Source organism: Vicugna pacos, chromosome 5 (genome assembly GCF_048564905.1).
Source record: "Vicugna pacos chromosome 5, VicPac4, whole genome shotgun sequence".
NCBI lineage: Eukaryota > Metazoa > Chordata > Mammalia > Artiodactyla > Camelidae > Vicugna > Vicugna pacos.
In genome coordinates this window covers 5,804,008-5,818,514 of record NC_132991.1, presented here as the reverse complement: position 1 = coordinate 5,818,514, position 14,507 = coordinate 5,804,008, and the positions used below count along the sequence as shown (strand labels likewise).

Below are 14,507 nucleotides of genomic sequence, written 5' to 3'. Positions count from 1 at the left end.
GGTTTATTCTTCTTTGTGCCGTCTTGCTTTTCAACTATTTATGACACGGAAAATTGAGAATGATGTGTGGGCCCCAAGCAAGGATCCAAACTGGTGGACCTGTGGGTTGCATCGGCCCTGATTTACAATAATAATAATGGCTAACTCCATGTCACAGGACTCCTTACCTCTAAAAGCAACAAGAAGTTTACAAAACAGAAACAGACTCTCAGACACAGAAAACAAACTTATGGTTCAGGAGGGGAAGGGAGCGGGAAGGGATAAATTGGGAGTTCAGGATTTGTATACTAACTACTATATGTAAAATGAATAAGCAACAAGGTCTTACTGTACAGCACAGAGAACTATATTCAGTACCTTGGAATAGTCTATAATGAAAAAGAATATGAAAAGAAACATATATATGTTTATATATATCTATCTATATATACATATGTGTATAGTATAACTAAATCTCTGTGTTGTACACCAGAAATTAACACAACATTGTAAATCGACTATACATCCAACAAAAAAATTAAATAAAATAAAAAATAAAAGCAACATGGAAGGGAAGGGAAAAAAAGGATCTAGAGAGACCAGGATTATGAATGGTCATTCCAAGACTGTCTGGTCTTGAAAGACTATAAGAGAAAAGGAAAACATTATGGGTTATTAGTTAGATCTCTTATTTATTAGCAGACCTTTGTCTGATTAGAACCAGTATATCAACATGTCAGTTCTTAAACCTGGCTCCTGTAACGTCTCTGAAAGGTCAGTAAGACTGGCTGAGGACACTGAGGCATGGATTCACTGATTCACGTAAGCCAGCCAGCTAATTCATGACACAGCTGGGAGCGGATGCCAGGTCTCTTGGTAATCAGCCCAGCGATCTTTCCTCTGAAGGAGATCATCCTGCTCTCACGTGCTTGGACTGTGTTAAGATGGTTACAGAGCACTGAGAGGCAGATTTCCCCCAAAACATCTTTGGGGTGTGGTTCTGCAGACATATTTGCACCTGTAGGGTCGTGTTCATGGATACCGACAGTGCATCACAAACATATATCAGATTACATGTATATTACTTCATATACTCTGTTATATTATAACATATGTATTTTAAACTCTACCCTGGACACCATTCTAATTAATATACAGAGCTATGTCATTAGTGGTGTTAATATAATCAGTATCTTACAGTTGCAGAAACCAAGACATACAGGCATTAAATATCTTGTTTACAATCCCACAGCCAGTTAAAGAGAAGTTTGGGAATTCAATCCCCCCTTCCTAAGTCTAGTAGGTATGTTTAACCACAAGAGATAAACTAAGAGTGTTATTTATTTTTCAAAAGATTGCATAGTTTTTATATATTTTTATTGAAGTACAGTCAGTTTACAATGCTGTGTCAATTTCTGGCATGCAGCACAATGCTTCAGTCATATAGGAACATACATATATTCGCTTTCATATTCTTTTTCACCATAAGTTACTGCAAGATATTGAATACAGTTCCCTGTGCTGTACAGTATAAATTGCTGTTTGTCTATTTTGTATATAGTAGTTAGTATCTGCAAATCTCCAACTCCCAACTTATCCCTTCCCACCTGCTTCTGCACTGGTAACCGTAAGTTTGTTTTCTATGTCTGTGAGTCTGTTTCTGTTTGTAAATATGTTTGTCTTTTGTTGTTCTTATTTTAGATTCCACATATAAGTGATAGCATGTGGTATTTTTCTTTCTCTTTCTGGCTTACTTCACTTGGAATGACATTCTCCAGTTAAATAACTTTCCTTTCCTTATTTTGGGAAGGCCTTCTTGAATTTTGCCTTATCCTCTATTTTCTTATACTTTAAAGTCTCACTTCACTGAAAGCTCTACCTGACCCCATAGGCATTTACATGTTTTGAATCCTGACTAGGTGCAAGAAGCAAGGAGATATGTGTGGCTTGCAAATTTGTTTAAGCTTAGATCTCAGGGGTAGTGTAAAAGTACCAGCCTTTCAACTCCGTCTAAGACACAAGAAATGGGGGTCCAAGACGCTGGTAGTAACAAAGTGCCCCCCACTCCCCTCAGTCAGCTCAGAGACTGACTGTTCCCGCCCACCTCGCCCCACCCCAGTTGTTCTAGGGAACACTTGTTGTAGGAGTGATAGAGGAAAAATGTGGGGCGAGAGGATGGTCACGTCCCAGGTCTCAATCAAGTCCGTGGGATGTGCCCTCCCACATGAGGGTCCTTGGTTTTGCGCAGGAAATAATTCAAGAGTGAGTGACAGTTGAGTTAAAGTAGACTTATTCAGAGAGATACACACTCTGTAGACAGAATGCAGGCCATCTGAGTCAGAAATGAGAAAGGCCATGGGGTGCGGGGCATTGTCAGTTATTATGAACTCGGCAACTTCATATGCTAACAAGTGGGAGGACTGTTCCAAATACTTTGGGAAAGGGGCTGGGATTCCCAGGGACTGGGCCACCGCCCACTTTTTGACCTTTTTATGGGCAGTCTTGAAACTGTCCTGGCACCTGTGGGAGGGTCATGTAGCAGCTATTGAATTCTAGTGAGCGTATATTGAAGCTCACGGTCCACTGGGAGTTGAATCATCCGCCATCTTGGTGCTAATGGCTGTGTTGTTCCTTTAATGGCTATGCCCTGCCCCCTTCCCTCCTGGCTCATCCAGCTCAGTGGTGCTGGATGGCTCAGTGATTTAGGATCCTGGGCTTTTCCTGACATCTCTTTCTACCACAGAAACATGGCTAAGATGTGCGCTCATTCATTCCTCCTTTCCTTGATGCCTGAGTGATGACTAGTCTTGCTGCACATTATCAGGAACTGCGGAGACCAACAAAGACACGCGGGATGCAGGATACAGTGCTGTCTTAACACAATAAGGAAAAAGAGACTCAAAAACCACCTTACAGTTTTTGGAAGATGATTTAGATACACCAGCTGCCCAGATTTCTCAAGCAATCTTGCTGGAAGTTAGATTTTGCCTAACATTAAGGATGCATCTGCTAAGAATTAAGGAATTAGAGCAGTAGCATAAATACCTTGTGTGACACTGAATTCCTTGTCGTGAGAGGGGTCTTTAAATAATAGTTAAATGGTGATTTGTTGGAGAAACTATAGTGAGAATTCCAGCAGTGGATGGCAGAGAAAAATCATCTTTAAGTTTCTTGCCAAGCCTAATTTTTTTGATTCTCTGTTTCCTTCCTGTGTAGTCTTACATTCATACTTCTTTCTGCAAGGGCTCCATTTGCAGACTTGGAAATGCTTCTATGAGGGATTAAGAATTGGTCTCCTTACAACTTGTCACCAGAAGTTTCACAGTATTAGGCCACCTGCCTACTTGCCAGTGACGAATATGGGGGGCACTGCATTGTAACAAGCTAGAAATATTTTGAATACAACTTTGATACACATTAGTGGAAAACGTACCTCTAAAAACTTTCATGGAAGTTGAGAGTATTTACAGATTGAAAAAAAAGATCAGGAGAACAAAGGCAGTAAAAGGTTAACTTGGGAAAGTCTCTGGAGGGGTTTTAGGATGAGATTGATGCCCATCTCTCCGAGGTGGAGTAAGAGTTTTCTGTTAGTACAAGTTTTTGACCTTACTTTGAGTTAAGACACTTTTGGGAATCTGGTGGAAATTATGAGGACAGGGTCGCTCTTAAAAGGAGTCTATTTTGTTCTTCCCAAGAGGAAGAAAATGCCTATGGCCCCATTATACAAGATGGCTCCAATTTCAGTTCTCAGGGTGAAGAAGCCAGGGTGTGGAGCAAGTGGATGAACTGTGTAAATCTTGAACATAATTCTTGGCAAATGTCTTTAGTAAGGATGTCCAGGCCAGAGGAGCAAGAGCGGTGTGATTCAAAGCCGTGCTGATGAGTCTCTCCCTGGCTGGGTTGGATGAGACAGCCTTGGAATTCTTCTTCATCCTTTATCATTGTTCTTGACTTTTCTCCAACTAGAGACATTCAGGGTGAGGGGCTGCTGTCTTTGCAAATAAAAGCCGGTTCTTCCTAAAGAAAAACAATGGTTTTAATTTCTCAGATGGAAAAAGAGAGGCAGAAAGGAAGGCATTTTGGGGTCAGAGAGTCAGAAGAGGTGAGACAGGAAAATGGGGCGAGAGGATGAATGGTTATGTTCCAAGTCTCAGTTGAATCCCTGGGATGCGCCCTTCGAGTGAGGGTCCTTGGCTTCACTCAGGAAAGAATTCAAGCCATAGAAGGGTGAAGATAGATTTATTCAGAGAGATGCATACTCCACAGACAGAGTGAATGCAGGCCATCTCAGAAGACCAGAGAGTCTATGAGGCATTGAGGGTGTTTAGTTTTTAAGGGCTGGGTAATTTCATATGCTAACGAGTGGGAGGAGAATTCCAACTGCTTTGGGGAAGGGGGTGGGATTTCCAGGAACTGGGCCGTTACCCACTTTTTGACCTTTTACATTCAGCCTCAGAACTGTCCTGGCCCCTGTGGGAGGACCATTTAGCAGCTATTATATTTCAGTGAGCATATATTGAAGCTCAGGGTCTACTGGGAGTTGAATCTTCCACCATCTTGGTGATAGTTTCTGTGTCATTCTTTTTATGGTTTGCCCTGCCCCCTTCCATCCTCTCTCAAAAGGAAACTTCTCAGAGGCATGGCAGTTGGGGGACAATGGGCATTTGAAGAAGGAAAAGGGTCTAGAGAAGGAGGTGAAGATGTTCTAAAGACACACTTAACTTTCTCAGCATCTTATTGAGTGATGGCTCTGCCTTCTGCATGGTACCAGGGAGATCGCCTTCAAGCTCATCTGTAATCAATATTCACAGAGCATCTACCGTGTAGCAGGCACTGTTTCATGGACCAGAGAGACAGAGACAGACAGGCTCCTATCCTCCCTTTAAGGAATCAGTCTGGGAACAGAGATCCAAAACAAATAAGGACCACAATGTGTCAGAGATGCTCGCCTAGAGGTCTGTTCTAGCTGCAGTGAACAGTTCTTCCTGGAAGGGAGGCTCAGAAAAGTCTTCATGGAGATAGTGACCCTTGAGTTGGTCCATGAAAGATAAATCAGTGTTGTCTACACAGATATTATATTTCTTTAATAAAATGAGTTGTTCCTTTGATTGGTCCTCATTTTCCCTTTTTTATTCCCATTGTTGAGATGTATATATTTTATTCCAATCAATTCCCTTTTCTACTCTCTCATCATCTGTCCTTCTTGGCTTCTTGATGGTAGAAATTTTAAAAAATTGAATTTAGAATATGTGATAATTCTAAGACCATCGATCTGTGATGAAATCACTTGGGTACGAAATCCAAGCAGAGTTCCCAGGTCACCTCCCCTTGGTGGCTGCTCAGGTGCCCTCCAGCACCAAATGGTGTGTCTGACTTTGCTTCAGCATTTTCTTTTTATCAGTATATATCTCAATATATACATTCATGAGATGCAGTGTCTGCCTGTGTGATTGCACACACCTTGGAAGGAATAATGATGAACCCAGACACTTCACATTTGGAACAGACTGGCTCCAGGGAGACAGGGATAAAGAGGAAGCCAGAGAGGGAGTGTCTTCAAAGTGCAATCCTCAACAGTGTCTAGCTGGGGCTGGGGTGACCTTAGAACCTCCCTGCCTTGGCTGATTCTCCCAGGAGACCTTCAAAGTTCCCTGCTGTCCCCACCGCCCACCTTCTGACCCTAGCAGGTACTGGGGTTCCTCAGAGCAACAGGAATGTTGATAAATAGCCCAAGAGAAGCATGCCACAGAAGGCTTGTCTTCTTGGCTCTAATCAGCCCTGATCACCTCCATCTCTGGGCTTGTGTCAGGCATCACTTTGCTGCTTTGAATTTGAAGTCCCCAAGTCTTTTGATATCTCCCAAACTGTGTTTTAATCAGTTCACTTCTTACACTTCTGAGCTTTCCAGCCCTCTCTGGCTTGCATACGCCAGGTCTCTCCTCCAGCCCACAACAACGTGGCTGTGACACACTGTGACCTTGAGAGATCTCTTCTCCCTCTGGAGGAGGAACAGTGACATGGACAGGAGCAGATGGCATCTCCAGTTCCATGTAGTCAGTCCACGTGCCGAGGGGTGGTTCTGAGAGGAGAGATGGAGCCATGATGGGTACGCCTGAGTTCAGGGCATCGTTCTCGACTCTTTGTTGTAGTGGATCTGTTCATTCGTGGTGTGTTCGTTGGTCCTTGAAGGTTACTGTGGACTGAATCATGACCCCCTAAAATTCATAGGTTAACCCCCTGACTCAAATGTGCTGGATTTAGAGTAAGAAGGTAACGAGGTTAAATGAGGTCATAAGGGAGCCCTGATCTGACAGGGCTAGTGTCCTTGCAGACACCACTGCAGTCTCTCTCTCTCTCTCTCTCTCTCTCATCTCTGTTACGTCGAAACACAGTGAGCAGGTGGTCAACTTCAAGCCAGGAAAAGAGCCCTCACCAGATACTGAACTGGCCAGCACCTTGGCTCTGCTGGCCTCCAGAACTGTGAGAAAATAAAACTCTGTTGTTTGGGTCACTCAGTCAACAGCATTTTGAAATCGCAGCTCAATCAGGCTAAGAGAAAGCTCAGATGAGATCGTGCAAGTGGACGTGCCCCGTAGGCTGTAAAGTACAAAACACATTGTATTGCCTTATTGATGATAATAAACTAGTATGAATGATCTGCACGCTTGGGTTATCATGAATATAAAACGCAAGGTTCAGGATAACTGGGATTAAATGTGAATACACAGCCGACATGCAAATCACCCCTTTCCTAGAGGCAGAGCACCAATGAGCAGGGCGTTCGCCTGAGGACGGAGGAAGATGAGACACAGGGTGTCCACCTGGCACTGCAGCTGTGGTCACTAGGCATGGAGAGAAGCTTTTGATGTAGAAAAATGTGAGATAGGAGAAAAAAACTTTAAGAATGGCTTTCTCTAATACCCTCTGAACCAGACCTTTGGGAAACTTGTCTGATGTTTCTAAAGGAAAGACAAAGAGGGAGTGAATGCAAGAATAGGGCTGATGGAGAGTTGGGGAGATCTGCTCGCCACAAGGCCAGGCCCAGCAGGACACAGCTGGGGAGACAGTTAAGCACTTGGCAAACTCTTTCTCCAACCCCAACCTCTCGCTGTGGAGCGAGCGAGGCAGCATTGAGGAAACCAAAATAGGGAAAGAATGGCTCCTGAATCACCGTTGGAACTTTCCAGGTGAAGAGCAGACATCAAAGACTACCATGAAAATAAGGCTAATAACAAAAGTAACAGATTTCAATGAACTCTACAAGCATCTATTTGATACCTACTGTCTTCCTTGGCCAGAGCTGCCATAACAAAATGTCACAAACTGGATGCCTAAATCTACAGAAGTGTGTTTTCTCACAGTTCTGGGGATGGAAAGTCTGAGATCCAGGTGCCAGCAGGGGCGGAGTCTTGGGGGAGCTCCCCTCCTTGGGTTGCAGGTGTCACTTTCTCCCTGTGGCCTTTCCTCAGTGGGTGTTTGAAGAGGGAGGTGGGGAGTTAGAGAGGAAGAGAGAGCTCTCCAGTGTCTCTTCTGAAAAAAATAAACTCTTCCTGTTAGATCAATGCTCGACCCATATAACTTCATGTGATTATAATTACTTCTTTAGAGGCTCTATCTCCAAATATAGCCACATGGGGGGTTAGGGTTTCAGAACAGGAATTTGAAGGGGATGAAGCATTCAGTCCCTGATACCTGTCGTGAGCTGATCTCGTCCTATGTGCTCAGAATAGTGACTAGGGTGTAGCTGGCTTCAGAAAGGTTCCTGAGGTCAGCTTCCATGTATAATTGATCTTTGTAATGTTGGCATCTTGCAGAGTACCCTGCACACAGTTGGCTTCGGTGTTCTTGGACTGAATGATGTATTTTGAATTCAGTAGGAGAAGATACAGACCCAGCAAGTGTGGGAACACCTCACACACTCCATGAAGAGTCTTTACGGGACGACAGCAGGGCCATACTGGGGAGAGAGAGCAGCTCCTCTTGGTGCATCACCAAAGATGCACCTTAATGAAGATGGTCATGAGTATAAATTCTATTCATTGAGTATTAATGTCCTAAAAACGTTTTCCCTGAGATTCTATTCTGTCACCTGTAATACACAGGGAGAGGCAGTGCCATTTGGGCAGCGGGGCTCTGTGGAACTGGCTTGCTTCAGTTGTATTTTCTGAAGGCTTTTGAGTCGTCTCAGCTTGGACTTCCCCAGTTTAGACAACTCTTCAGAAATTTCCCAGGAACTGAGCGACTCTGCCATCTCATCAACGCCGGTTGCTGACAACCGTGGAGTGAGAAGCAGGAGAGTTATGCTCTGTTCTTAGGCTTCGTTGTTTTTGAGATGAGGGATGGCGTGCACTGCCAACCTGGGCTCCGTCGTGTGTGAATCGGGGATAATTGCAGGGGTCAAGGGTCTCGCAGTGGTGGTGTTGGGGATAATGAGATCCCATGTGCAAAGGGGCTGAGGGAGCTCAGACGAAAGATGTGGGATAAATACAAAGAAGGGTTATCGCCAAACAGACCAAAGAGCTGGCAGGTAACTGAGCCACTTTGATGTTCCTGTTTTAAGCTTGTGGAGAGAACAGGGGGCGGCATATTTACCTTATGGATTAGAATTCTAATTAGAGGCTTCAGGATGAAGCTTTTCTCAGAAAAAAAAAGACATTTTTCTTCTTCTTTGCCCACTTGACCTGTAAATACTCACGTCTGGGGATGTGGGACAAACTCAGCAGGAAGCCCACGCTCAGGGCTCGTTCAATTCTCTGTGCAGTTAATTACCTTCTGGGCAGCAAGTGGGCCCTGGATTGTCATTATTTCTCTTCATTTAAAGATATTGATAATGAGCTTCCACTATAATGAGAAGCTTGACCTCTCGATGCTTAGAAGTGAAGGCTCTGGAAACAGGATGCTGTATTCTGGTGCAGTGGTGGTCCTCCTGAGACATGGAGGACCAGGTCTCCGCCTTGCAGTGCAGTGAAAGTTTCTGCCCTTGACCTCCTAGCTGGAAAACAGCTGAAAACAGCCATCACTTTCAAAGTGCTCCTTGTGTGCCGAGCTGTGCTTCCAGCACCTGCTTACATCCGTTTATTCAGTTCTGACACAATGGCTGTGGAGTTGGCACCCACTTTTCCCCATTTTACAGGTGAGGGTACTGAGGCACGGAAAGGTTAAGTGACTTGTTCAAGAAGACACAGCTGAAGTGGTGGGGCTGAACAGCCCCGCACATCTCACTTGTCATGCTGTGAACTCTCCTGCTCTATGCTCTGAACCCTCCTTCTACTGCGCGAACTGCTCTGTGGAACCTGTCGGCTTCTCTAGTATTCGTGCTGGCTTCCAGGTGCTTTGTGCGCTTGTCAGGAATGCCATGCTCACTTCACAGCGCCTGCCTTGCTGATGGAACGCTATTTAAAATATGGACGAGGAGGTGAGGATAGAGCTCAGTGGTAGAGTGCATGCTTGGTGCACACGAGGTCCTAGGTTCAATCCCCAGTATCTCCATTAAGGGGTGGGGGGGAATTTCACCAGAAAAAAATGATAGGGCAAAATACCAGGAGCTCTAAAACCCCATTGGGATATTTAGAAAGGCATGGCCAACAGAAGAGGTTGTCAGATAGCTCTTGTATTTGGTAAAGTGTGCTTTGCTGTGTATGGAGGCACATAGGATCAGCAGGTGGAAAGAAAACAGCATTTGATGCCAATTCCTATGATGCAAGTTGTAGGGTGCAGCTCGAGCCCCCCACTCTGAGACCAGCCAACTGAACATGGCGGCCACTCTTCCATGGAAATTTTGAAGTGAAGCAGCACATGGGAGGGGTGCTACTTTCTCAAAACAAGTGATTTTGTAATTATTCATAGAATTCTGCAAAATTTGGGGGGGTTCAGAAAAATCACACATAAGCAAGGCATGTTCTTATTTATTTAAACATGGAGGGTGAATGTGCCAATGTATTGTCACTGTCTTCTTAAACTCCTCCACGATGACATAAAGAAGTGAAAAACTACAAGAGGAAAGATAGGAACTCAAGAAGACAAAGAACAAAAGAGAGAACTCAGGATGGGTTAGAGGTTCAAAACAGTTTTGAAAATCGGGCAGCAGATGGAGGCAGAAGCTGCCTCAGGTCTCTGCGAAGGCATGGGAGAGGTTCAGACTTGGGCTGCTTGTACATCAGAGAGGCTCTGCTGAGACATGGAGCTGGGGGAGGTGGGCTGACGCTTTTACATGGAGCTGTTGTCCCTAGACCCACTTTTCCATGTCCAGCCAGGTAAGCAAGTCCTTCCTCTTCCATCTCAGGAGACCAGAGGTTTATTCTGTAGCGTACAAGAACTGGACCCAGTGGGGTCAAGGGTTGAGAGAGATACAAGACTAAAAGTAGCACTGTGTGCCCTGGGCTGGGGACCCCTCGCATTATTTTTTGCCCTCTTTCAAGAGCCCTAGAGTGAGGGTTTTCTGTCTCCATGCAAGAGATGAAGAATCTTTTTCGTAGAAGAACCAAACAGCCCCATTAGGAATATGTGTAATAACTAGAATGTTAGAGATGCTCCCTAAAAAAATAAGTTTACCCACATCATGACCTGAGAGTGAAGCCCAGCTATTGAAAAAACTCAGCCCCTGTGCAGTGGAATCTTCAGTCCAGTTTGTAGCACCTCAGTCATAAATGCAAACAGATAACAAGGATCACCAGATGCTCCCATAAAACCTCCGACATGAAAGATGAAGCTCAAAGTGAACAAACACAGATAATTGAAGTAAACAGGGACAAGGCAGGAGGCAGAAGAAACATTAAAACCATCTTCAGAGAAGGAGGAGACATTGTCAGTCAACTGTATGTCAGTAAAAAGAAGAAGTAGGGGAATCTATAAAACCACGAAGCAGGAACATGGTGCTTTAAAATAAAACTAGCAAAGAGAAAGAAAGGACTCTGAAAATGCAACAGAGGAATCGTTTAAGGACCTGGAAAATTGGAAAATACAATTTGAGAAATCTCCCAAGAAGCTGAGCAAACCACAGAAAAAAGTAGACAATATGAGAGCAGAAGAGAAAATCAGAGGGTCGAACAGCATGTTTTGATGTCTAATAAGATTTACAGAAAGAGAGAATAGATGGAGTGGAGACATGAGCAAAGATGTGATTGAAAACACTTTCTAGAGTAAAATAAATCTGATTTAAAAGTGTGCTACCCTCCACAGCACAGTGAGCAGAAGACGCACGAAGGCAAAATCCTAAATCTGCTAAACACGGGATCAGGACTCAGGCTAGTATTCAGTTTCTTAACAGAAACACTGGCACTTTGAAGATCATGGAAGAACATCTTCACAATTCGAAGGGAAAATGGGTTTCAAACTAGAAATCTACGCTACATCAAGTGATTAGTTGCGTGTCATGGAGAAATAAAAAGAATTTGTGCATAAAAGGGCAGAGGTCTCTCAGGTCATCCTTTCAACCTTCTTAAGCACCTTTACTAAGATGCCACGTGATTCATGTGTATTTGTGAACTAACGTTGTGTAAGAATCACCCCCGAATTGAGCATCTTCAGACAACAAACATCTATCGCCTCACATGGTTCTGTGAGAGGTCAGGAGTCTGGCATGGGCTTGGCTGCATGATTCTGGCTCATGGTCTCATGGTCTCTCATGGAATCAGACCCTTGGCCTGGCCTTCAGGGAAGAGAAAGGACAGGACCACCTTCCTCCAGACTCCATCGTGTGACTGTAGACAAGAGCTTTCAGCTCTTTGCTCTGAGACTTTGCAAGACTGCAAAGTCAAGTCAGTTGCGAAGACAAGTCAAAGACAAGGCTGCACAGACAAGTCAGTTGGCTTCACCCCAACCGAGAAAGTAGTGATGGAGGGAAGAAGGAGGAGGAGAGAGCAAGTGAGCAAGAGATAGATACACAAAAGAGGAGTGCTTCAGGCAGAAATCAAAATCTTTTAGAGCCTAAACTCAGCCCAGAAACATAGTGTAGTATGTAGGGGGAGCTTCCATATGAATATTAGGAGGCAGGAGTCATCCGGGGGCCATCATAGGACCTGCCTGCCACCTTGTGCTTCACCCAAAGGAAACAGAATTTTAAAAAGAAAGATATGGGGTCCAATAAATAGGTCATGCCCTGCAGAACAGGAAGGTAATTTCAGGATAACGGCTATGGTCTGGGCCAGTGGTTCTCAACTATAGGCAGGATTTGCCTCCACCCCCACCCCCACCCCCAGGGAGTGTATGGCACTGTTAGGAGACGTCTGTAGTTGTCAGGATGAGAAGGGCTACTGGTGTATAGTGGATCGGAGGTGGAGATGCTGAGATGCTGTTAAACATCTTAAAGACTCAGGGCAGTCACCGCCCCGCCCCCACCCCACACACATACACAGAATTATCTGGCCCAAAATGTCAATAGCTTTGAGGCTGAGAAAACTGGGCGTAGAATGAGGCATACCGACAGAGGGTTCTAATATGAGGACTCTTACAGAAAACCTGCAAGTAATAGATACCAGCAAAGGATATTTACGTCAGAAAACCAACCTGTCCAAAACCATAGTATACCTGTATTAGAGGCATAGTGGGGACTGGGTCCGAGGAAGGTAATTCCTCCATGTCAGAAGGCAAAATATAATATCTGAAATTTGTAAGTCAAGAAATAGTGATATATTTAATAAAATACATTTGAAGGAAAATAACAAGAAAACTAATAGAACTAAAAGAGGAGGCAGGTTAAGGATCGGAAGGGTTGGGGAAGGGGTGACTTCCTCATCTTAAGCCTTTTTATACTATTTGACTTTTAAGTTGTGTAATGTTCATAAGAAATCATTAAAGGCATGAAAAGAATCCATTGTTTGAATATAAAGAAAGAGGTGTACAGTTTGGCTGATGAAAAACGGGTCCTTCCCCTCACTGATAGATGCACTTAAAGGCTATCAGCTGAAGACATCTCAGATGCTTACCTGCACAGTTGCACACGGTACCCCGTTTCCATGGCCTCCATTAGTGAACTGAGTCCTTCAGAGAATAAATGGAAGAATAAATGAAATAAATTTAATCAGAAACAAGCGATTCTATTTCTTTGGTGGTTAAGTTCACTACAAAGTGGCCCCATTACCTGATCTGTTTCAGAACTTAACTTCCATGCACTTGATGGAGCGAGTAATGCTTCTGGGTGCTTCCACTGTCTTTGACTTTATACTCTACGGGGCACGTCCGCTTGCATCATCTCCTCTGGGCTTTGCCTTTGCCTGACTGAGCTGCGATAACAAACTACTGTGGGTACCGTGTCCCAAGCCTGCCCTTTCAGTGTTGGCTTTCTTGTGGAGGTTCTGGCTTTTTGGGGGAGGAAAGACAAACCCTCACTGAGGTGGATTATTCATTCTCATGACTTCAGTTAGCGCTCATGGAGATTCTTTGTGACTTTAAGAGAATTGTCTTAAGTGTTTGAGCCAACTTCGCCTGGCTGTCCCATAGACTCCCCCAACTCCGTGTGTCCCCAGTTGACCTCAAGCTTAACCCTGCCTCCCAGCACACACGCACACACACACACACACACAGACAGATATTCTCTTGCTTGAGTTTCCCCTTTCTTGAGAAGTGCTGTACTTTTACCCAAATCAGAACGATGCCTCACCCATGTCTTCCTCTTCCTCACCTTCCCAGAGTCCATCAGTCACCAAGGTGTGTTCCGTCTCCTTGCATTGCACCGTAGTTACTTCCTCAGACTCTTTTATACCTGTCCGATCTTTTTCATTCCCACTATGATCATTAGCCTCGTTCTGACCACCCTAATCTCAGAATCAGATTATTGCAGAGGTGTTCCAACACTTCTCACAACCCTTAGGCCTGTGCATTTTGACTCATTCTCTATTCTGACCAGGATGATCTTTTTAAAATTCATATATATCAATATGCCACTCATTTTTGATAGCTCCTCACTGCCCTTGGGCTAATTTCCAAACTCTGCAATTCCAGGTTCTTGCTTTCCTATGAAGTTTCAATTTTTATTATCCTCACACCTCACTGGACCCTCTACCCGTATTGAGTTACACTCTGATTATTGAATAAATCATGTTCTGTTTCACCTCTGGGTCTTGGTATATTTTTACCTTCCCTTGAAACATGCTTTCTTTTCCCACCTTCATTCCTTCTTTGCTGGCCAACTCTTATTTCTTCAAGTCTAAGTTTAATGTCACTTCTGGGAAGCACCCCTGGTTCCCTTCCAAAGACTATGCTAAGTGCTCTCTTACTGGACTTCTGCAGCAGCCTGATACACACCTTTTCACAACCTCTGTTGACTTCTCGGATCCCTCACAATGACACTAACTCAGGGACCAGGGCTGCTCCAGCACCATTCGGGGGCCCCATGTCTGCACGTGATAAATGCGCCATCATTACAGACAACATTCTCCAGTGACATTGCTTGAGAGCTTTTAATGACAATAGAACACATTTTCTTCTCAAGCAAAGAGCCTTTTTAGAAGTATATTCTAATGGCTTGTTTTAAAAAGAGGTCACTGTCTCATCTTTGCGGTGCACTAAAGCACAGTCAAGAATCAAGGGAA

The 14,507-nt window shown here is 44.2% G+C and overlaps 1 protein-coding gene across 1 annotated transcript in view; it reads left to right on the top strand.

The window, feature by feature from the left end:
- The window catches only part of CNTNAP5 (contactin associated protein family member 5), a 730,584-nt gene that overhangs the window by 633,341 nt on the left and 82,736 nt on the right, over positions 1 to 14,507 (top strand). The window lies entirely within an intron of this gene.